The sequence below is a fragment of the Petromyzon marinus genome, chromosome 49, assembly GCF_048934315.1.
Source record: "Petromyzon marinus isolate PM22_M1 ecotype Great Lakes invasive population chromosome 49, UKy_Petmar_22M1.pri1.0, whole genome shotgun sequence".
Lineage (NCBI taxonomy): Eukaryota > Metazoa > Chordata > Hyperoartia > Petromyzontiformes > Petromyzontidae > Petromyzon > Petromyzon marinus.
The window spans coordinates 6,255,485-6,277,122 of NC_133715.1; the positions used below are offsets into that span (position 1 = coordinate 6,255,485).

Consider the following 21,638-nt stretch of genomic DNA (forward strand, 5'->3'; position numbering starts at 1 on the left):
CCCCACCTTTCCCCCCACCCTCCCCCTACCTTTCCCCCCACCCTCCCCCCACCCTTTCCCCCACCCACTCAGCGCCACGGTCATTATGGCCAATTAGCGCTCACGTCGCGCGCGTGCGCTGCTTCCAATTAAGGGGAATCTAACTGTCACAAGGTGATAATTGGTGTGCGGCCCGGGGGAGGAGGGGGAGATGTTGAGGATGACGCCAGGTAAAAAAAAAAACTATAAACACCGCAGTGGGAGCGGTGGCGCAGTAGTTAGCGCGCCCCTGCTCTTTTAACCCGGCCACGGTGACAGTCGTCAGTGGTGTGAGTGACCGCCTGGTTCCGATTCAGCGTGGGGGAGAGCGTGAGAGAGAGAGCGTGGGAGAGTGGTGGAGAGTGGTGGAGAGTCAGTGACACGGGGAGTCGATAGTGGAACTTTTTTGTTCAATCAATCTATCGATGGTTGGCTTCCCCTCTCGGTGGCTAAAGGATGGGATTATTAATTGGCTTAAAGATCCCCCAACCACACCCCACCCCCCCCACCCCGTCGCGTCTCTGATGAGTATTGGAAGCGACTGCTACACGCTCAGTTGAACCTCAACACGCACCTTGCAAGCACAAAGCTGCGCGTTCACACGCGCGCACGTGCCCGAGTCCAAACACATAAGGACTCCCCCCAAACCCCCCCCAGTGGTATATGCCTGCGCACGGGTTGCCAGGGCAAGTGCTGTTCGCGAGCACCTAAACGCACGCACGCACACACCTCCTCCACCTCCTCCTGGCTTTGACATTGCTCCTCCTCCTGCTCATCATCATCATCCTCGAAGACACCAGGAGTGGAACCATCAACCTCAGCAGAACATCACCAGGGCGATACGCAAACCCCTCTCCTCCGGAGTGCCACCACCGTGGTCTGCGAAACGACCCGTCATGGCCAGCCAGCATTGCCATCGTACGCAAGACGAAGATCCCCCGTACAGCCTCAACGGACTGTTGGGGCAAGTGCTGTGAGCGAGCACCTATGAAGGCCGGCACGGCGCACCGAGGCGGCTGGGTGGCCAGCACCACGCCCGGCCGCCTTTGTCTACCTAGTGGCACTAGGCACACATTTTGAGGCTGAGCCGACCTAGGGGAGGCCTATGACTGGTTCAGATAATTGTCACCGGTGCTGGCCGTGAGCGGGAATCGAACTCGGATCGCCAGGTTCACAGCGCAGCGCGCTAACCGCTACACCACCGCTCCCCACGCACAGACACACACGTACACACACACACGCAAAAGACAAAGATCCCCCATATAGCCTTAACAGACTGTAGGGGCAAGTGCTGTTAGCGAGAACCTATGAAGGCCGGAACGGTACACGAGGGGGTGGGTGGCCAGCACCACGCCCGACCGCCTTTGTCTCCCTAGTGGCAATGTTTACACACCGCACCAGGTACTCATTTGAGGCTGAGTCGACCTAGGAGAGGCCCGGGACCGGTTCAGATAATCGACACTGATGTTGGCCGTGAGCGGGAATCGAACCCGGGTCGCCAGGTTCATAGCGCAGCGTAGCGCTAACCGCTACACTATCGCTCCCCACAACACACACACGTACACACACACGTACACACACACGTACACACACACGTACACACACACGTACACACACACGTACACACACACACGTACACACACACACGCTAACACGGCGAGAGCGACGCACGGGTTTGTGTATTCAGGTTACGCTAATTAAACACGGGGGTCGATGCGCGCGATGCCGGACTGAATCGTTAGGAGTGGCACGCGGAGAAGACGGGGGAGGGGGGGGTATCCAGCCCACGTGATGATGACGACGACGATTGTGATGATGTGGGTTGATAGTGGATGTACTCGTTCGAGGCCAAGTCGACCTAGGGGAGGCTCAGGACCGGTTCAGATAATCGTCACGGTTGTTGGTTGGTCGTGAGCGGGAATCGAACTCGGGTCGCCGGGATCGAAGAACGCAGGGGCATTGCGGTTAGCGCTACGCTGCGGTCCTGGGCCTCCCCTAGGTAGACTCGGCCTCAAATGTGAGTACCTGGTGCGGTGTGTGAACATCGCCACTGGGGAGACAAAAGCGGCCGGGCGTGGTGCTGGCCACTAGGGCTGAACGATTTGGGGAACATTTCTAATTGCAATTTTTCTGACAGATATTGCGATTGCGATTTGATTTGCGATTGCATTTTTTAAAGACAAGCTTCAGTTCAATATTCACTGTGTAATAGATTTAAAACATGTGATGGAGCATTACCACGTGATACTATCAAACTATGAACTGCTCTCTATATATTCTAATGCAAGGATGAGAACTTAAAATATATGCATGGCTTCCAACATGTATTTATTAAAATGTTTTAATTGAAATAGAACAATCAAACATAGAATTGTTAAGTTATGATAATAAATAAAACTATTCTAATAAGCAAGTAATAGGACTTTTGAAATCGCAAATAAATCGAAGTCTTTGCGATTTACTAATCACATTGTTTGAAATTGCGATTTCGCTTAATCGTTCGGCCCTACTGGCCACCTACCCCTTCCGTGTGCCGTGTCGGCCGTTATAGGTGCTCGCTAACACACAAAGACAAAGATTCCTCCGTGTAGCCTCAACAGAATGTTGGGGCAAGTGCTGTTAGAGAGCACCTATGAAGGCCGGCACGGCGCACGAGGGGGTGGGTGGCCAGCACCACGCCTGGCCGCCTCTACTCGTTTGAGGCTGAGTCGACCTAGGGGAGGAGGCCCAGGACCGGTTCCGCTAATCGTCACTGGTGTTGGCCGTGAGTGGGAATCGAACTCGGGCCGTCGGGTTCATATCGCAGCGTAGCGCTAACCCCTACACCACCGCTTCATAGGCGCTCGCTAACACATACACACACTGCCACATACACAATGATACAAAAGACAAAGATCCCCCGTGTAGCCTTAACAGACTGTAGGGGCTAGTGCTGTTAGCGAGCGCCTATGAAGGCCGGAACGGTACACGAGGGGGTGGGTGGCCAGCACCACGCCCGACCGCCTTTGTCTCCCTAGTGGCAATGTTTACACACTGCACCAGGTACTCATTTGAGGCTGAGTCGACCTAGGGGAGGCCCGGGACCGGTTAAAATAATCGTCACTGGTGTTGGACGTGAGCGGGAATCGAACCCGGGTCGCCGGGTTCATAGCGCAGCGCGCTAACCGCAACACTATCGCTCCCCACAACACAATGACACACACACAGACACACACACAGACACACACAGACACACGCACTTCCTTAGCTGGACACCCTTCCCATGAAGCCCTTCGCCAAACCCTGCAAAAGACAAATCCCTCACAGCAGATGAACAATTCGTATGATCCACAGAGGCACTCACGCCAACAACAACAACAACAAACACCACCACCAACAACAACCTCTCTCCGCTCATCTCACTCCACTCCCTCTCCACACGCACTCTCCGCTCCAACAACCAAGGCTTTCTGCCGAAGCCTTCATGCAACAAAATCAGCAACAGAAATAGAATCATCGTTAGTCGCAACGGAATCAGCAGCAGCAAACAAAAGCAACAATCATCGTCATCATCATCAGCTGCTGCTGCATCACCATCATCATCATCACCACGCTGTCACGGTCAGAACGTCGGAATTACAATCCAGAGGTGGCCCGGGTTGGACTCCAGTTCAAACAACCGGGCCAGGTCCTCAGCCCTGGTCCAGCCAGCAGCAGCGTGAATGGGTTTCACCGCAGTGATGGCAACGCACGGCAGGTCACCGTGTGTTGTGGGCGAAGCGTGGGTAACTCTTCATCAACACCTCATACGCTCTGGTTCTTTCGGTAAAGTCACGTACACGAAAGAACCAGAGAGTATGGATTCCTGCAGTCACGAAAGCTTCAAATTAAGATTCTTCCCACCTCGTCAAACGTCATCTCTGGCCGGCGTGCCCGTTGGAGCTCGTCCTCTGACAGATCCACCTATGTTCAGTGGAGCTGCTCCCCCCCCCCTCCCCCCCACCTCCCCTACCTCCTCTCTACCTACCCCCAACCTCCCCCCACCTCCTCTCAACCTCCCCCCAACCTCCCCCCACCTCCCCCCACCTCCTCTCAACCTCCCTCCAACCTCCCCCCCCACCTCCCCTCTACCTCCCCTCTACCTCCCCTCTACCTCCCCCCTACCGCCCCCCCACCTCTCCTCTACCTCCCTCCAACCCCCCCCACCTCCCCTCTACCTCCCCTCTACCTACCCCCTACCGCCCCCCCCACCTCTCCTCTACCTCCCCCCTACCTCTCCCCTACCGCCAGGGCAGTGGCGTTGAGCAAGACGTTGCAGGGCTGCGCCTTTACTTACATCGCGATTACGAGGCCCGGTCCTTCTCCGCCTGCTCGTCCAATACAGGAGCGCCCCCCCCCTCGCTCCCCTGCCCCCCCGCTGCTGTCATATTGACTGCGCCCGTGAGATAGTGGCGAGAGGTAGAGATAAGGCTCGGGCTGATAAGACGGAGTCGGCAGGGACCCGCGACTCGCCTGACCTCCCCGTGTCTCCTTCACGCACAGCGACTGTAGTCTCTCCCTCCGTCTTTGTCTCTCTCTCTGTATGTCTCTCTGTGTGTGTCTCTCTCTCTCCGTGTCTCTCTCTGCGTGTATCTCTCTCTGTTTGTGTCTCTCTGTGTGTCTCTCTCTCCGTGTCTCACTCTCTGTGTGTCTCCCTCTCTGTGTCTCCCTCTCTGTGTGTCTCTCCGTCTTTCTCTCTGTCTTTGTCTCTCTCTCTCTTTTAGTCTCTCTATGCATTCTGGGAAGAGACTGCGTCCTGGCGGAGCTCCTGGCTCCCCACCTGGCGTGCACAGGGGCCTGGTTGTTCACCACCCATACCCGAGCCTGAGAGAGTGGACACAGTTTTATAAACGTTGTAGCCCCTTATTTTTTTCGTTTATAGAGTCTTTTGAGGTCAACAACTTTCTCTCCTTCACTGTGAGTACTTTTATTCCTTCACGTGGTGCTGCTTATTGTGAATTTTTTGTGTTTTCCCTCCGTCTCTACGGCACCACGTGGTGCTGGTCGAGCAGCCTGGGGCCCCAGGCACCACGTGGTGCTGGTCGAGCAGCCTGAGGCCCCAGGCACCACGTGGTGCTGGTCGAGCAACCTGGGGCCCCAGGCACCACGTGGTGCTGGTCGAGCAACCTGGGGCCCCAGGCACCACGTGGTGCTGGTCGAGCAACCTGGGGCCCCAGGCACCACGTGGTGCTGGTCGAGCAGCCTGGGGCCCCTGCCTCCCCCTCCCCCCTCTCCTCTCTCTTCGTGCCTCTTTTCCCATCGCGGCTGTGTTTGAGTTAAACTTTCCATCTACCCCTTCTCTCTGTGTGTGTTGGTCTTTTCACGTGGTGTAGCCTTGTCTCTCTCTGGCTCTTTACCAAGTGACTCCGTCCCTACGGCACTCACCACCACCACCACGCCCCAGGTGTGCGTGGTCTAGCGGCCTGGAGCCTCTGCCTCCCCCCCCCCTCCTCTCTCTTTGTTTCACCCATTCCCTCACAGCACTCCTCCGTCTCTCTCTCTCTCGTGCTGTCCGTTTCATCTTTTCCTTCCTCTTCCTTCTTCTGCCTTCTTGTGAATAATTCTCCTTTGTTTTTTGTAGTTTGTTATTTTATTTATTTGTTTTTGGGTCGTGTATTCTCGTCGCGCGCTGGTGTACTGCTGCCGCTCATCGTGGCGCGGCACCCCCAGGTTGGAGTCTCTCTCGCGGAGGAACGGCATCGTCTGTTTCCCTCCGCCCGAGATCGTCGTCGGGGCCGTCGCCGCCGCGGTGGCCGCGTGCGTCGGCCACGCGAGCCTCCTCACCGCCCCACGGCAACACCGGGGCGTGGTCGTCCACGAGGCCTCCTCACCGCCCCACGGCAACACCGCGGCGTGGTCGTCCACGTGGCCGAGGAGGGCATCGTAGTGACGCGCCTCGTGGAGACGGGGCTCCACATCGGGGGGGGGGGGGGGGGGAGCTGTTCGTGCAGTGCACCCCGCTCTTATCGCCCGCCGTCAGGGTGCTGCTCTCCGGCGTGCCGCCCTTCCTCGAAGGCGCCGACCTGCAGCGAGACCTGCGACGTTTCGGCACGGTGGCCTCGTGCATCGTCATGCTGCCTTTGTCGCTCCAGCAGCCAAACTTTAATGATTTTGAAGGACGGCAACACGGACCTCGACGTGACCCTCAAGTACACAATTGATGGTCACTGCTACACCGTGTACGCCTCCACAGCCGTGCCGCGGTGTTTTGGGTGTGGTGGTGCCGGCCACGCCTGGAGAAACTGCCCGGCCAAGGTGAAGGAGAACGCTGCACAGCCTGCACCGGTACAGGCGGAGCAGCAGCAGCAGCAGCGACAACCGCAGCAACAGCAGCGGCAGCAGAAGCCAAAGCAGCGGCAGCAGGACGACCAGCCACTGCAGCGGCGCACCGAGCAGCAGCAGCAGCAGGAACGGCCGCAGCAGCTGCAGCAACAGGACGACCCGCAACTGCAGCAGCACAGCGAGCAGCAGCAGTGGGAGCGGCCGCAGCAGCAGCAGCAGCAGCAGGACCACGCTGACTCTGCAGCTGACTGCGCAGAGTCGGCACTCAATGGCCAATGGGACGGCTTCACTGTCGTCACGTCGCGGAAGCGCAAGGCTAAGGGCGGCCCCGCAGCGGCAGGACGCGTTGGTGCCCTTCCCAAGCGGACGGCGATCGCCGGCGACAACAACGAGCCGGACGACCGCACGGCTGCAGCGACGGGGAGCGGTAACGAGCCGCGGGACGCGGTGGACGCCGTTGGCGAGGCCCACCCGCCGGACGTTGCCGAGGTGCCGGAGCGACCGTCGGACCCGGCCTCAGCTGCCCCAACACGACCGACGGGGGGGGGGGGGGGGGGGGCACTGACCGCCGCCGTGGTGCCGTTAGGCGCGACGGCGCCCGAGGGTGCCCCTTCACCCACCTCGCTGCACGACGAGGTGATGACTGCGGAACCCGAGGAAGAGAGTCGCCCTGAGCCTGGCGAGACCCCGGCTCCGTGCGGTTCGACGGAGGAGGTGACGGCCGAGGGCCGCGCCGGCACGCACGGGGACTCCGACGACGATGCATAGTCGGGGTCCGACGTCAACGACGACGACATGAGCGAGCTAAGTTTCTCGCGAATTAGAGGGGAGAGGGAATGTACTCCCGACGAGATCCTCCGCTTCCTCCAGGCCACCTACAGGAAGTGGGGGGTCGACGCCGAGGCCTCCTTCCCCGACGTGATGGGGTTCCTGAAGGCTGCGCAAAAGATCTGCCGTGAGCCACAGAAATTTGCGTTCACCCCCCAGGAATGCTACCGCCTGAAGGCGTTGGCGCAAAAACTGAGGAAAGGGGTGCACTCCCCTGCCGAAGTGATCACCAGGTGCCAACCCCGATACCTATTGCCATGGCGTCAGGTGTCCGTGTGCCAAGGTTGAATTGTAATAGCGCCCGTAGTGACGAGAGTTGGCGACGCGTGTGTCGTTTTCTTGATGACCAAAAGGTCGAAGTGGCGCTCCTACAAGAGACGCACCTCGATGTCGCTCTGCAGGCTCAACGACAACACCTCATGGGCGGCCGGACCTTCTTTAGCCATGGGGAGGCCAACCGGGCGGGGGTCGCCATTGTGTGCGGCCCGAAGTTCACTCCTGACCATGTGACCTTTAAGGAGATCGTGAAGGGGCACCTGATTACGGCGGATTTTGTGCTCGGCGACACCAGGCGGCTGCGGGTGGTGAACTTGTACGTGCCGAGCGCGAGCCGCGAGAGGGGGCTCTTCTTCTCGGGCGCGCTGCGGGACGCCCTGGAGGAAGCCGACTCGGACGAAGTGCTCGCTGTCGTCGGGGGTAATTTTAATTGCACCCTCGACCCGGCTCTCGACCATAACGGCGCCGAGCCTCATCCGGAGTCGGCGCGGGCGTTGGGCGACATGGTGCGGAGGCTAAACCTACTCGACACGTGGCGCCTGCAACATCCGGCCCAGAGGCAGTACACGTGGTGCCGGTACTCAAGGGTGGATCAGCCTCGCACGGCTGGACCGCCTCTCCGTGAATGCCGACGGTGCCAACCTGCTCGGCGAGAGCAAGGTTGTGCCGTCCGGGTTTTCCGACCACCACCTGGTTACCGTACGCTTGCGCCTCCCCCTTGTTGGGCAGCGCAGTCCCTGCTGGCGGTTCAACCTGCAACTCTTAGAGAATGCGGACTTCCAGAGGGCTTTCAGGGCCTTCTGAAAGGTGTAGGTAATGCGTAAGGGCACCTGTGACTCTCTCCGGCGATGGTGGGAAAATGGGAAGGTGCAGGTAGGGTCACTATGCGAGCGACTTATGAGCCAGCACACCGTAGCTAGGCGGGAACAGGAAGAGCGACTACGGAATGAGCTGCTGGCGCTGGAAGCAGAGCTGGGCTCACCCCAGGCTAATGTGGACCGCCGCACGCTCTTGGAGCAGCAATGGCTGGTGAGGTCTGTGTCAGATCAGGAAGCCTATAAGGCCTTTGTAAATCGGAGGATGCAACATCTGCTACAGATGGATGCGCCGACCAAATTTTTTTCAGGCAACAGAGGCAGCCAGTCACCAAAAACCTTATTTCCAGTCTGCAGGCCCCGAGTGGCGAAGTCCACACGAGCGATGAGGGCATCGCTAGGGTCGTTAGGGGTTTTAACGAGGATCTTGTTACTGCAGAAAGCATCCAAGGGGAAGCTCTTGGGGAATTGTTAGAGGGTGTGCCTAGACTGACCCCCCTCGAGATGAAGCAGCTGGAAGGGCTGATCACCCTCTAGGAACTGGAGGCTGCGGTGAGTGGCCTCGCTACTGGGAGGGCACCTGGGATCAATGGCCTCCCGGCCGAATTCTTTAAGGCCTTTTGGGGTGAGCTCGGCCCTCCACTGGTCGAGGTGCTGAATGCGAGTCTAGCTAAAGGGGAGTTGCCGCAGAGTTCCAGGAGGGCAGTGGTTACCCTATTGCCCAAGAGGGGAGACTTGCGCCTCGTTACGAACTGGCAGCCGGTGTCCGTGCTATGCACGGAATACAAAATCGTCGCAAAGGCTTTGGTTAACCGGTTGAAGGGCGCGGCGGGGAAGATCATCCAGCCGGAACAGACGTACTGTATCCCGGGGCGATCTATCCATGACAACATCGGGGTGGTCAGGGACGTGATCGACCTGGCGGTCACGCATGGACTGGACACTGGCCTCCTCTTCCTCGATCAAGAGAAGGCTTTTGACCGGGTTAGCCACGACTACCTGTACGCGGTGCTAAGGTCCTTTGGGTTGGGCGAGGGGTTTATTGCGTACATGAGGCTCCTCTACACGAACGTTTCTAGCCTCCTGAAGCTGAATAATTGGCTCCGTGCCCCCTTGGTGGTTACGAGGGGTGTCAGGCAGGGATGCCCACTCTCGGGGCTGCTCTATGCACTCTGCATTGAACCGCTCTTATTAAGGCTAAAGTGGACCCTGTCGGGCTTCCGGATCCCTGGGCCGGAAAATGCTGTCGTCAAGGTCTCGGCGTATGCGGACAACGTGTGCGCGGTGGTTAGCCTCTACGAGAGCGCCTCCTCCGCGAGGGTAAACTGGCCAAAGTGCAAGGCACTGTGTCTGGGGCCGCGGGGTGCGGTGCGTGCCTTGACGCTCCCAGGGCGGGTGGTGTGGGGCACGGAGGGTACCAAGTACCTGGGGGTGTGCCTGGGCAACCCGGCCACTGTGGACAGGAATTGGGAGGCTGTGGCGGAGAAGATCGGAGGAAGAATGCAGGCGTGGGCCCGTTTCACTCCCCGGATGTCGTACAGGCGACGGGTCCTCATCGTTAATAATCTGGCGGTGGTCTTGCTGTGGCATGAGGCCAGGGTCCTCCACCCCCCAGACTGGCTGTTGACGAAAGTGCAGAGGGCCTTTACCACCTTCGTCTGGCACGGAAGGCACTGGCAGAGGCCAGGGGTCCTTTGTTTGCCAGTGGAGGAGGGAGGCCAGGGCCTAGTGAGTGTCGCCAGCTGGGTGATGGCTTTCAGGCTCCTGGATATAAGGCGCCTGCTGTACGAGCCAGAGGAGCAGCCCTGGAAGTCCCTGGCCCTCGGCTTGCTGAGACAGGCCGGGCGGCTAGGGTACAGCCGCGAGCTCTTCCTGACGGACCTGGGGCTGGTCGACCAGTCGCCGCTGCCGAGGTATTACCGCAGCCTGTTAGATGCGTGGCACAGTTTCGAGTGGGTAAGGGCGCCCGCAGACTACAAGGCGAGCCTTTTTCTGCGGGAGCCACTATTTGCGAACGGCCTCTTTCAGGGCCTGAAGGGAGAACACACCCTGGCCTTGCGGTTTGTTGCCGCGGGGGTGACCAGGGTCAGCGACCTGGTGGACCCTGGCCAGCGGAGGTGGCGGTCAGCTCTGGCGCTCTCGGAAGCGGCCGGGCTGCGCTCCATGCTTGCTAGGGTGAAATTCCTGCGCAAAGCCCTGCGGACGATGCGGAAGCTTGGGATGGGGCTGGAGGAGTCGGACGACAGGGGGGGGGGGGACCCTCCTTCCCCCGGTTGACTTTCTCCTGTGCTGCCCCCTCCGATTGCGAGGACAGGGGAAAACTGTTAAAATGGGGAACTGCAGGGGCATTTCGCTGAGGGACGTTCACAAGAAAGGGCTCTACGCCTCCTGGGTGAAGCCGCTGCACTTCCGGGACTTGGGGGAGCTGCCGGACACGGCAGGGGCGCTGCCCCCCAGTGGCGTGATATGTACCGCCCCCCCACTGCTAAACGATGTGGCGACCTCCAGTGGAGGCTGGCGCACTAGACTGTGCCCTCGGCAGTGTGGGTCAGCCGGGCCTCGCCGGGAGCTCTGGACACATGCGCATTTTGCTGACTGAGGGAGGACCTCGCCCACCAGTTCCTCAAATGTAAGAGGCTCGCCCCGCTGTTCCGCTTCCTGGCACAAGTTTTCAGGAGGCTGGGCGCCCCGTTTTGTGAGAGTGGTTTCGTGTACGGGGTGACCGGGACGAGGGGCGACAGGCGCGACGTCGCGAACTTTGTGTGCGCCCAGGCCAAAGTGGCGATTTATTAGACCAGGAAGCGGAGGTTGGAAGGCGGCAGTGGTGGCTGTGGGGCGCTGGCGATGGTGCAGACCCTCATAAAGGCACGGCTCAAGCTGGAGTTCGCGTACTACAGGCATGCCGGGGGGGAGGGTGACTTTTTTAAGAAATGGGGGTGCGCCAAAGACGCCCTGTGTACAGTTGTACAGAATGCGATCACCTACACGTTCTGACTTTCGCCCACCCCCCCACTCCCCCCCCCCACTCTTTCGCGGTTGATGTCCGATCGTGCGTGACGGACGCCGTTGTTTTTGTGATGTGATCATCACTGACGCTGGACGCGAATGATTTGTCCCTGGTTGCGGACGTTGTCGCTTCCGAAAGGCAATAAAATTGGTTTAAAAGTCAAAAGTCTCTCTGTGTGTCTCTCTCTGTGTGTCTCTCTCTGTGTCTCTCGTCGTAAGCGTCGTCGGTACAAGAACGCGGGACAGCCACGAGGATTCGTATTTTAGAGAGACAGCTAAGATGGAGAGAGAGACAGATCGCGCGAGAGAGAGCTAAGAGGGAGGGGGCGATCGCTGGCAGATGAGCGTGGACTTCAACAAGGTTTAGGGCGTGAATGGGCCTCTATGGGAGTATCTATGGGAGTCGATGGGCCTCTATGGGTCTCTGTGGGAATCTATGAGCCTCCATGTGCCTCTCCGGGTCTCTGTGGGAGTCTATGGACCTCAATAGGAGTCTAGGCAACACCTATGGGCGTCTCTATGTGTCTCTGTGGGCACCTACAGTAAGGGAAAAAAGTATTTGATCCCCTGCTTATTTTGTACGTTTGCCCACTGACAAAGAAATGATCAGTCTATAATTTTAATGGTAGGTTTATTTGAACAGTGAGAGACAGAATAACAACAAAAAAATCCAGAAAAACGCATGTCAAAAATGTTCTAAATTGATTTGCATTTTAATGAGGGAAATAAGTATTTGACCCCCTCTCAATCAGAAAGATTTCTGGCTCCCAGGTGTCTTTTATACAGATAACGAGCTGAGATTAGGAGCACACTCTTAAAGGGAAAATCCCTCCTGAGATGTGTGCAAACCTGGTGGCCAACTACAAAAAACGTCTGACCTCTGTGATTGCCAACAAGGGTTTTGCCACCAAGTACTAAGTCATGTTTTGCAGAGGGGTCAAATACCTATTTCCTCATTAAAATGCAAATCAATTTATAACATTTTTGACATGCGGTTTTCTGGATTTTTTTGTTGTTATTCTGTCTCTCACTGTTCAAATAAACCTACCATTAAATTATAGACTAATCATTTCTTTGTCAGTGGGCAAACGTACAAAATCAGCAGGGGATCAAATGCTTTTTTCCCTCACTGTACGTGAGTCTCTATGTGGGTCTCTGTGGGCACCTATGTGGGTCTCTATGTGGGTCTCTCTGGGAGTCTATGGGTCACCGTGTGGAGAAGTATTTGCGTCTCTGTGACAATGAGCATCTATGTCAATCTATATACATTGGTCTACATATGAGTGTAGGTCTCTGTGTGGGTCTGTGGGTCTCTGTGTGGGTCTGTGGGTCTCTGTGTTGGTCTCTGTGATGCTCTGTGTGGGTCTCTGTGTGGGTCTCTGTGTGGGTCTGTGGGTCTCTGTGTGGGTCTGTGGGTCTCTGTGTGGGTCTCTGTGTGGGTCTGGGTCTCTGTGTTGGTCTGTGGGTCTCTGTGTGGGTCTCTTCGTGGGTCTGTGGGTCTCTGTGTGAGTTTATGGGCACCTATGTAAGTACATGGGCATATGTGCGAGTCGGAGGGTTTTGTACATTGAACTTCTTTCGCACCATACGTAGCCAACCGCGCCTGTATACAGTTGCATACCGGACCAGGTACTCATTTAAGGCTGAGCCGACCTAGGTAAGGAGCCAGGTCTGGGAGCAGCTCAGATAGTCGTCCCTGGGTTGGTAGCCGCGCGCGTGAAATCAAACTTGGGTCGCCCGGGTTCGTAGCGCTGCACCCTAAGCACTGAGCCACCGCTCCCCACACACAAAGAAGACAAAGATCCCCCGTATAGCCTGTAACAGACAGTAGGGGCAAGTGCTGTTAGCGAGCACCTACGAAGGCCGGCACAGTACACGAGGAGGTGGGTGGCCAACACCACGCCCGGCCGCCTTTGTCTACCTGGTGTCGACGTTTACACATCGCACCAGGTACTCATTTGAGGCTTAGTCGACCTAGGGGAGGCCCAGGACCGCGTCAGATAATCGTCACTGGAGTTGGCCGTGAGCGGGAATGGAACTCGGGTCGCCGAGTTCACAGCGCTAACCGCGACACCACCACTCCCCGCACCCACACACATTCTGACACACGCGCCCTGCCGCCTGCCCACAGGCACAGCATTTTTCCATTTAAGGAACAACAAAACAGGAGGGAACAAAAAAGAAATTTGAATAAATTTGTTTGCTCCATTCCTCCCGAACAGCCACGCGTCAAGCTATCACGCGGGCTGCTGTCACGTGGTAGGCGCAACGCTGACCCCCCCTTCCGACTCCCCCCTACTCCCCCCCCTACTCCCCCAGCATCGCGTGCCACCACCGCCGCCTCCGTGCCCAGTTTGGCTCTGAATAGGCGGGCAGCATCAGCATGAAGCGGAGACTCCTTGCTCGCTGGACTGGCTTGGCCTGTTTGTCCGGCCCGGCCTATTCACTCGCGAGCCAGAGACCGCAAGCCACGCGGTCACACCCTGCTGCTCCTGCACCTCCTCATCCACCACCTCTTCCCTCTCCATCCTCCTCCTTCACCACCTTCACTGCCTCTTCTGCCACCTGCTCCTCTTTTCTCATCGCCACCACCACCTCCCCCCTCTTCCCTCTCCTCCTCCTCCCCCACCATCACCTCCTCCACAACCACAACCTCCTCCTCCTGTACCACCTCCTCCTCTGCCACCTGCTCCTCATTCCCTCTCCTCCTCCACCACCTCCCCCCTCCTCCACCATCACCACCAACCACCTCCTCCCGCACCACCACCACCTCCTCCCCTTCCCTCTCCACCTCCTCCTTCACCACCACCATCACCACCTCCTCGACCTTCCCCTCATCTCCCAACCACCTCGCTGCCCCATGCACACTTCACGTGCGTGGACGTAACGCTGGAACCTCAACACGCGCCGTCAACAACACTGCGCCCTTAAACGTTTCTCAAGGTCGACGGTTCGGGCAGTGGCCCTTCTTCACAGCACACCGGCCCGTGTGCCGTGAAGAAGGACCATTGCCACGGGTCTCTGAGGGCTATGAAGGGCCATTAATCGAAACGTCGCCTATTATATATTTTTCATTGTATGGCTACAGTGTTAGTGACAAACTTGTTGGGTGTTGTTGTTGATTGCTGGTTATGATTGTGTACCACAGAAGCATCGCTTCCGGATGACGTCTTTAACCACCGAAACGACTCCAATCGGATGGGAGATGGAACGGGTGAATGAGTGATCTGTGAATGAATTGAACGACCACATGGATGAATGAATAGATGGATGGTGGACGAACGAAGAACAAATAGTTGCTGGGCGATTGAATGAATGGCGAATGATTAGCTGAATGAAGAGCCTGGTTACATTTACAGCGCTGAAGGAGCAAACGGTGAATGAAAGAATGAACGAACGGACGGGTGAATGAGTGATTTGTGAACGAGCACATGAAGAGAACGATTCGTTGACGAACAGACAGATAGGCGATCGAAGAACGAAAGGTTGAGCACAGGACCGAATGGGGAATTTATAAACGGTGGAATGAATAATGTAAGAAGACCAATGCGATGTTGACAGCGCTAAAGGAAACAAGAACGAATTAATCAAGGAACGAGCGGACAAGTGAATGCCGAATACCAAAAAACACAAGGAAGAATACACGGGCGAATGGCACAACGAGACGTCAAGAATACCGAATGAAGAATGAGCGGGGCGAGGGCTTTTGCTCCGGTTTAGTTGCTGTTGGTAGACACAAATAGACACCATAAACAAAATAATAATTAAGCCCCCTCAACGCGTGCGCTTCCTTCTCGCCCCCCTACAACTCTCATTTGCATTAATTAGCATGACTAATTGCCCCTAATGGGTGTAATTCCGGCGCCTGTCACGTGACGCCGTGACAGCGCGCGCCCCACGTGCACTGCGCCTGGCACAGGTGATTACGATGCTGCTGATGATGGTGATGCTGCTGATGATGATGGTGATCCTGCTGCTAATGATGTTGACGATGATGGTGATGATTGTGCCGATGGTGATGACGATTCTGCCGATGAGGATGCTGATGATGGTAATGATGATTCTGCTGCTGATGATAACGATAATGAGCTGGGTAAAGTAAGCAAGGGGCACGGGCTCATCAGCATCATCATCAGCAGCAGCACAATTGACATCTTCATCACCATCAGCAGGAGCAGCATCATCAGAATGGAAAGAACTCTTGCCAAAACATCAAGCAACCCAGAGGCATTTGCAAAACAGGACCGCGCCTTGCTCATGAGGCCCAGACAAGTCAAAACCGGTGCAGAGTGTAGCTGCTGCTGCTGCTTAAATAAAAAGCCGATAATGATGTTATTATGTAGCAGCGGTCATCACGCCACTGCATCTCTCGCGAGGCAACGCAACCGGCGGATACGCGATGGCGCGTGACGATTCCCATGTTTTTCGGCCAATTAATGATCGAGGGGTGTTGACGCGCGTGGGAGGAAACGGGGAGCGCCTGGAGGAAAACCCCACGCGTGCGATGGGACAACACTCCATGGCCACACAGAAGGGACACAAACGGAGATGAGTCCGTTTGGCACGTAGGCTTTCGCGACCTGATAAAGCTTCGTTGCAATTGCTGGCGAAACGTCATACTCGGATTGCAAATGTTTCGGCTTGGCTCTCCGACACACCGGTGGTGCTGAACTTGTACCGAATTGTCCACGTTCTCTGTTTACATGACAAACCTTACTAGTTGGCTGTGTCGGGTGGTGGCGGGTTTTAACGACGCATTTACATTTGTACGCGATCTAACCCAAATAAAACCTGTATCATGGAGATGAGTCCGCACTTTTGCTGCACCGTCTTCTCCTGGCGAGCCAGGGTGCGGCTTGTGATGTTGGTTATGATGAGTCAATTCTGCTGATGATGATGATCATAGTTGCGAGGCCACACACTGCATATCGAGGACGAACCAAGGTCAGAATTGACATCTAATTCAGCTGACGCTTGCATCCAGCAGTGGATAGACGATGGGTCTGCTGATCTATCCACTGTTGCATGACGACGAATTCTCGCCTCTTGGGACTGTGACGGATGGTGACAGCTTGGGGGAAATCTTCATCCAGCAGTGGATCGATCATGGCTGCTGCTGATGCCGCTGGCGATGATGGACGAGGGAGATGACCCAAGCTCAGCGTTAATGAATGCGAGTTCACGCAACGCGCAAGCCAAGCAAGGCCTAACCTGTGGGGCCCCATCAACAAACCACCCCTACACCCGGTCAACCAACCACTTGTCCACCCGGTCAATCAACCACTTGTCTACCCGGTCAATCAACCGTCCACTCGATCAACCAATCAGGCAGAGTATCCCTGGGCCGCTGCTTAATAACGTTGTTTCCTATCCCGCCCTCCCCCCCTCATAACCCCCAACCCCAACCTCCACCGCCCCCTGCCTCGTGACAACTGAGGACAACTCAAGGACACGTCGGGGGGGGGGGGGGGTATGTCACTAAAGACCCCAAACACGCCCCCCCCCCCATCCCACCACATCACACACACAACGCCAGATTGTCTCGATGACAAAACAGGCGCCGAGTACCGCTGCCTACGTGGGGGGGGGAATTTGTCTTTGTATGTTCACCGTCTGCCCGCGCTGTCCGCGTGCCGAGTGCGCGCGTGGGGAGCGGCGGCGCAGCGGTTAGCGCATCACGTTGCGAACCTCGACGGATCCGATTCCGATTCCCCGCGCATGGCCAACATCACGGACCAACGAACCGATCCCGGGGCCTCCGACGGGGGTGCACGGCGCGGCCTGCGTCGGCTTTGGGTCGGCGCAGGCCGCGCCAAGCGTCCGTCGCGGGCTACGCACGCCACCGCAGTAATAACCGGGGCGGCCCGCCGGAAGATCCGAACCGGCGACCCTCTGTGATGGAGCGGCCAACCGGCGCCCCCCCCCCCCCCCCGAGCGTTGAAGCAGAGGGCTGAAGGACGAATGTCGAAGCGGCCGTCCTAAATTATTAAACCGGACACATTTTTTGTTATTTTACCAAGAAAGGCACCGCTGTGCGACGTGGCTGTTTTTCAGAAACGGCCTGGCCGTCATGAGCGAGAGCCTAACAGGAGTGGCTCGCCGCCGCCGTCCTCGGCATCATCGCGTGGACATGTACAGCAGCCACGCACTCTAAACGCGCGACGTCGATTCTAAATGTGGAGGGGGAAACCGGACGAACCGGGAGAAAAATCCACGCGACCGCGGGGAGAGAGAGACACCGCAAACTCCGAATATACAGCAGCAGCAGGGATCAGGGTCGGGATCGAACCCACGACCTCCTGCATACCTGGCGAAGAAGTTAAGATCTCCTAGCCACCGCGATGATGATGAGAGAGAGAGCGACAACCAAACTCCAAATATACAGGCGTCAGGGTTGGTATCGAACCCACGGTCTCCTGCATAGCAGGCGAGGAAGTTAACATCTCCTAGCCACCGTGATGATGATGAGAGAGAGACACGCAAACTCCAAATATACAGCAGGCATCAGGGTCGGATCGAACCCATGTGCTCCTGCATACCAGATGAGGAAGTTAACATATCCTAGCCACCGCAGGTGATCCGCCAACCCCCCACAGTGAAGTTTCTAACAACAACAAAAACAATCACGGGTTGCTGAACACAGGGCGTCATAAGGCACATAACGTCAAAGCGGCCAGCTACAAACAGCACCACCGTTAAGGTTGTATTAGAGAAGAGTGATGCGCGTTTGTCGACTTGAGCGAGGTCACTGGTGTTGTCAAGAACCTTGGGGACACAGCGGAGCAGTAGAGAGAGAGATAGGTGAGGTCACCTGCAGTGTGGTGAGTGGGTGGGTGGAGCGGCTGAGTCGGTGAGTGAGAGTGTCAGTGAGTGGGTGAGTTAGCTGGCGAGTGGATGGGTGGGTGAGCGGCTGAGCTGCTGAGTACGTGCCGAAATGAGAGCGTCGTTGTGACCTGCAGTGTTGATGCTTGAGCGAATGAGTGCGTGAGGGGACGAGTGAGTGAGTGGGTGAGTGGGTGAGTGGAGTGGGTGGGTGAGTGCCTTTGTGGTTGTCACCAACAGTGTTGGTGAGTCTGTGGGTGAGCGACTGAATGTGTTAGCGAGTGAATGTGGTAGCGAGTGGGTGAGTTAGCTGGTGAGTGAATGGGTGAGCGAGCGGGTGCTGTTTTGTGCTGGAGTGTTGGGGAAACGATACGGGCAGCTGGGTAGGAGGAGCGAGCGAATGTGGAGTGAGTGAGTGAGGAGTGAGAAGCGAATGAGGTGCGAGTGTGAGTGAGCGAGGAGTGAGTTGCGAGTTAGTGAGTCAGTGAGTGAGTGAGCGAGCGAGTGAGGAGTGGGGAGCGAGTGAGGAGTGGGGTGCCAGTGTGGATGAGTGCGGAGGAAGCGACCGAGCGAGAGAGGTGCGAGTGTGAGTGAGCGAGTGAGCGGGGAGGGAGCGAGGAGCGAGCGTGGAGCAAGTGTAGGTGAGCGAGCGAGTACGGAGTAAGCAAGCGAGCGAGGAGAAAGCGAGCGAGTGAGAAGCGAGTGTGAGTGAACTTGCGAGTGTGAGTGAACTTGCGAGTGTGAGTGAACTTGCGAGTGTGAGTGAACTTGCGAGTGAGAAGCGAGTGTGAGTGAACTTGCGAGTGTGAGTGAACTTGCGAGTGTGAGTGAACTTGCGAGTGAGTGAGCGAGTGTGAGTGAGTGAGCGATCCGGCACGAGACACTTTGCATAAACGCCACGTGCCAACGCAAACCCGCTCGCTGCTGACCCAGCGATCTGGCGTGGCACGCGAGCGGCGAGAAGTGATGACTGGGTGAGGAGTGAGTTATTATCACGTGCACTGCTCAACCAAACTACTCCGGGTGACTGTGTGTGTGTAACTGACTGTGTGTGTGACTGTGTGTGTGTGACTGTGTGTGTGACTGTGTGTGTGTGACTGTGTGTGTGTGACTGTGTGTGTGTGTGACTGTGTGTGACTGTGTGTGTGTGACTGTGTGTGTGTGACTGTGTGTGTGACTGTGTGTGACTGTGTGTGTGTGTGACTGTGTGTGTGACTGTGTGTGTGTGACTGTGTGTGTGTGACTGTGTGTGTGTGTGACTGTGTGTGTGTGACTGTGTGTGTGTGTGACTGTGTGTGTGTGAGTGTGTGTGTGTGTGACTGTGTGTGTGTGCGTGACTGTGTGTGTGTGACTGTGTGTGTGTGACTGTGTGTGTGTGTGACTGTGTGTGTGTGTTTAACAGCAGAGGTCTCACTCCGAATCAGTCGAGCGGCAATATCTTTTCATCGGTTGCGTAACGCTGTGTGGAAGCTACCTGGTCTGTCGCTCCGCACTAAGCTTCAGGTCTTCTCGGCCACGGTCATTCCCTCCCTTCTCTACGCTTGCGAAACGTGGACCCCCCTAATGGAACATCTTCGCCGGTTAGAAACATTTAGGCTGGCCTGCCTACGATCCATCCTGGGTTTAACCAGACTGGATTGTGTGAGGAGCTCACAAATCCTTGAAAGATCTGGGCAAGGTCCCATCGGTGAGCTCCTCCGGCAGGCAAGGCTGCGATGGCTGGGTCATGTAGCCCGCATGCCCAGCCAGCGCATGCCGAAACAGCTTTTGTTTGGCCGGATTGAGGGGGCTAAGCGGGCGCGGCACGGGCTAGAGAAGAGATGGAGTGATGTGGTACAGGAGGACGTGGAGCTGAGTGGACTTGCCGATGACTGGTACCAGCGGTGTCAAGATCGGCTTCTGTGGAGTAGGCTCGTGAAGGATGCTACTGGGCAGTTGGAGGCAGTCGCCCTCCAACAACAACGGAGGGCGGAGGAGCGACGCTCACAACAGCGAGCGGAGCGCCGGGTGGCTAAAGCACAGCAGGTTGGCACAGTAGGGGGCACAGGTGGTGCATCAACCAGTCATCTCAGTCAGTCGACCCGTGGCACCTGGGTCTGCCCCGTGACCTCCTGCCAGCGGGCGTTCGACACTTCACGTGGCCTCAGGGTGCACATAGCCTGGCACAAGCATCGTGGTGACGTCACCGCCACTTAGTGGCGAATGGCGGTTGTTGTTGTTGTTGTTGTGACTGTGTGTGTGTGTGTGACTGTGTGTGTGTGTGTGTGACTGTGTGTGTGTGACTGTGTGTGTGTGACTGTGTGTGTGTGTGACTGTGTGTGTGTGCGAGTGGTGCTGGTCACCCAGTGCAGTGGTTTGCACTACGCTGCGCTACGAACCTGGCCACCTAGGTTCGATTCCCGCTCACGGGCAACACCGGTGACGATTATCTGAACCGGTCCTGGGCCTCCCCTAGGTTGAGTCAGCCACACATGAGTACCTGGTGCGATGTGGAAACATCGCTACTAGGGAGACAAAGGCGGTCGGGTGTGGTGTTGGCCACCCACCCCCTCGTGTGCCGTGCCGCACTTGTCCCCACAGTCTGTTAAGGCTATACGGGGTATCTTTGTGTAGGTGAAGAGTGAAGAGGAGGAATGACGGGGAACAGTGAGGATGATAATGGAAGAGGATTGAGGAAGAGTGATAATTAGTGAGGAGCAGGGTGAGTGAGTGAGGAGCGGGGTTAGTGAGGAGCAGGGTGAGTGAGTGAGGAGCAGGGTGAGTGAGTGAGGAGCTGGGTGAGTAAGTGAGGAGCAGGGTGAGTGAGTGAGGAGCAGGGTGAGTGAGGAGCAGGAGGGTGAGTGAGGAGCAGGGTGAGTGAGTGAGGAGCTGGGTGAGTAAGTGAGGAGCAGGGTGAGTGAGTGAGGAGCTGGGTGAGTAAGTGAGGAGCAGGGTGAGTGAGTGAGGAGCTGGGTGAGTAAGTGAGGAGCAGGGTGAGTGAGTGAGGAGCAGGGTGAGTGAGTGAGGAGCAGGGTGAGTGAGTGAGGAGCAGGGTGAGTGAGTGAGGAGCAGGGTGAGTGAGTGAGGAGCTGGGTGAGTAAGTGAGGAGCAGGGTGAGTGAGTGAGGAGCTGGGTGAGTAAGTGAGGAGCAGGGTGAGTGAGTGAGAAGCAGGGTGAGTGAGTGAGGAGCAGGGTGAGTGAGTGAGGAGCAGGGTGAGTGAGTGAGGAGCAGGGTGAGGAGCAGGGTGAGTGAGTGAGAAGCACGATGAGTGAGGAGGAGGAATGATGTGTGACGCGGTGGGATGTGAGTTCCGTCCTTAGGTGACCTTGGAAGGAAGTGGGGGATGATGGCGCGGAGAGAGAAATCCGGCATCACCACAGGGATAATGATGACGACGACGCTGATAATGTTGATGACAGGAGGCTCAGATGATAATGACGACGACGATAAAATAAGTGATGATGTATAGCCAACTATAAAGAGGAAACGATCATGATGATTTGCTGCTGAAGATGATGTTACTGCTGCTGATGAATTGAGTATGAAGGAATGATAATGGCGACAGTTAAAATGTTGATGCTGATAATGCTACT

At 56.8% G+C, this 21,638-nt stretch overlaps 1 protein-coding gene across 13 annotated transcripts in view; it reads right to left on the reverse strand.

Annotated features, from left to right (window-relative positions):
- LOC116952920 (syntaxin-binding protein 5-like) overlaps positions 1–21,638 on the reverse strand; it is a 118,438-nt gene that overhangs the window by 47,814 nt on the left and 48,986 nt on the right. The window lies entirely within an intron of this gene.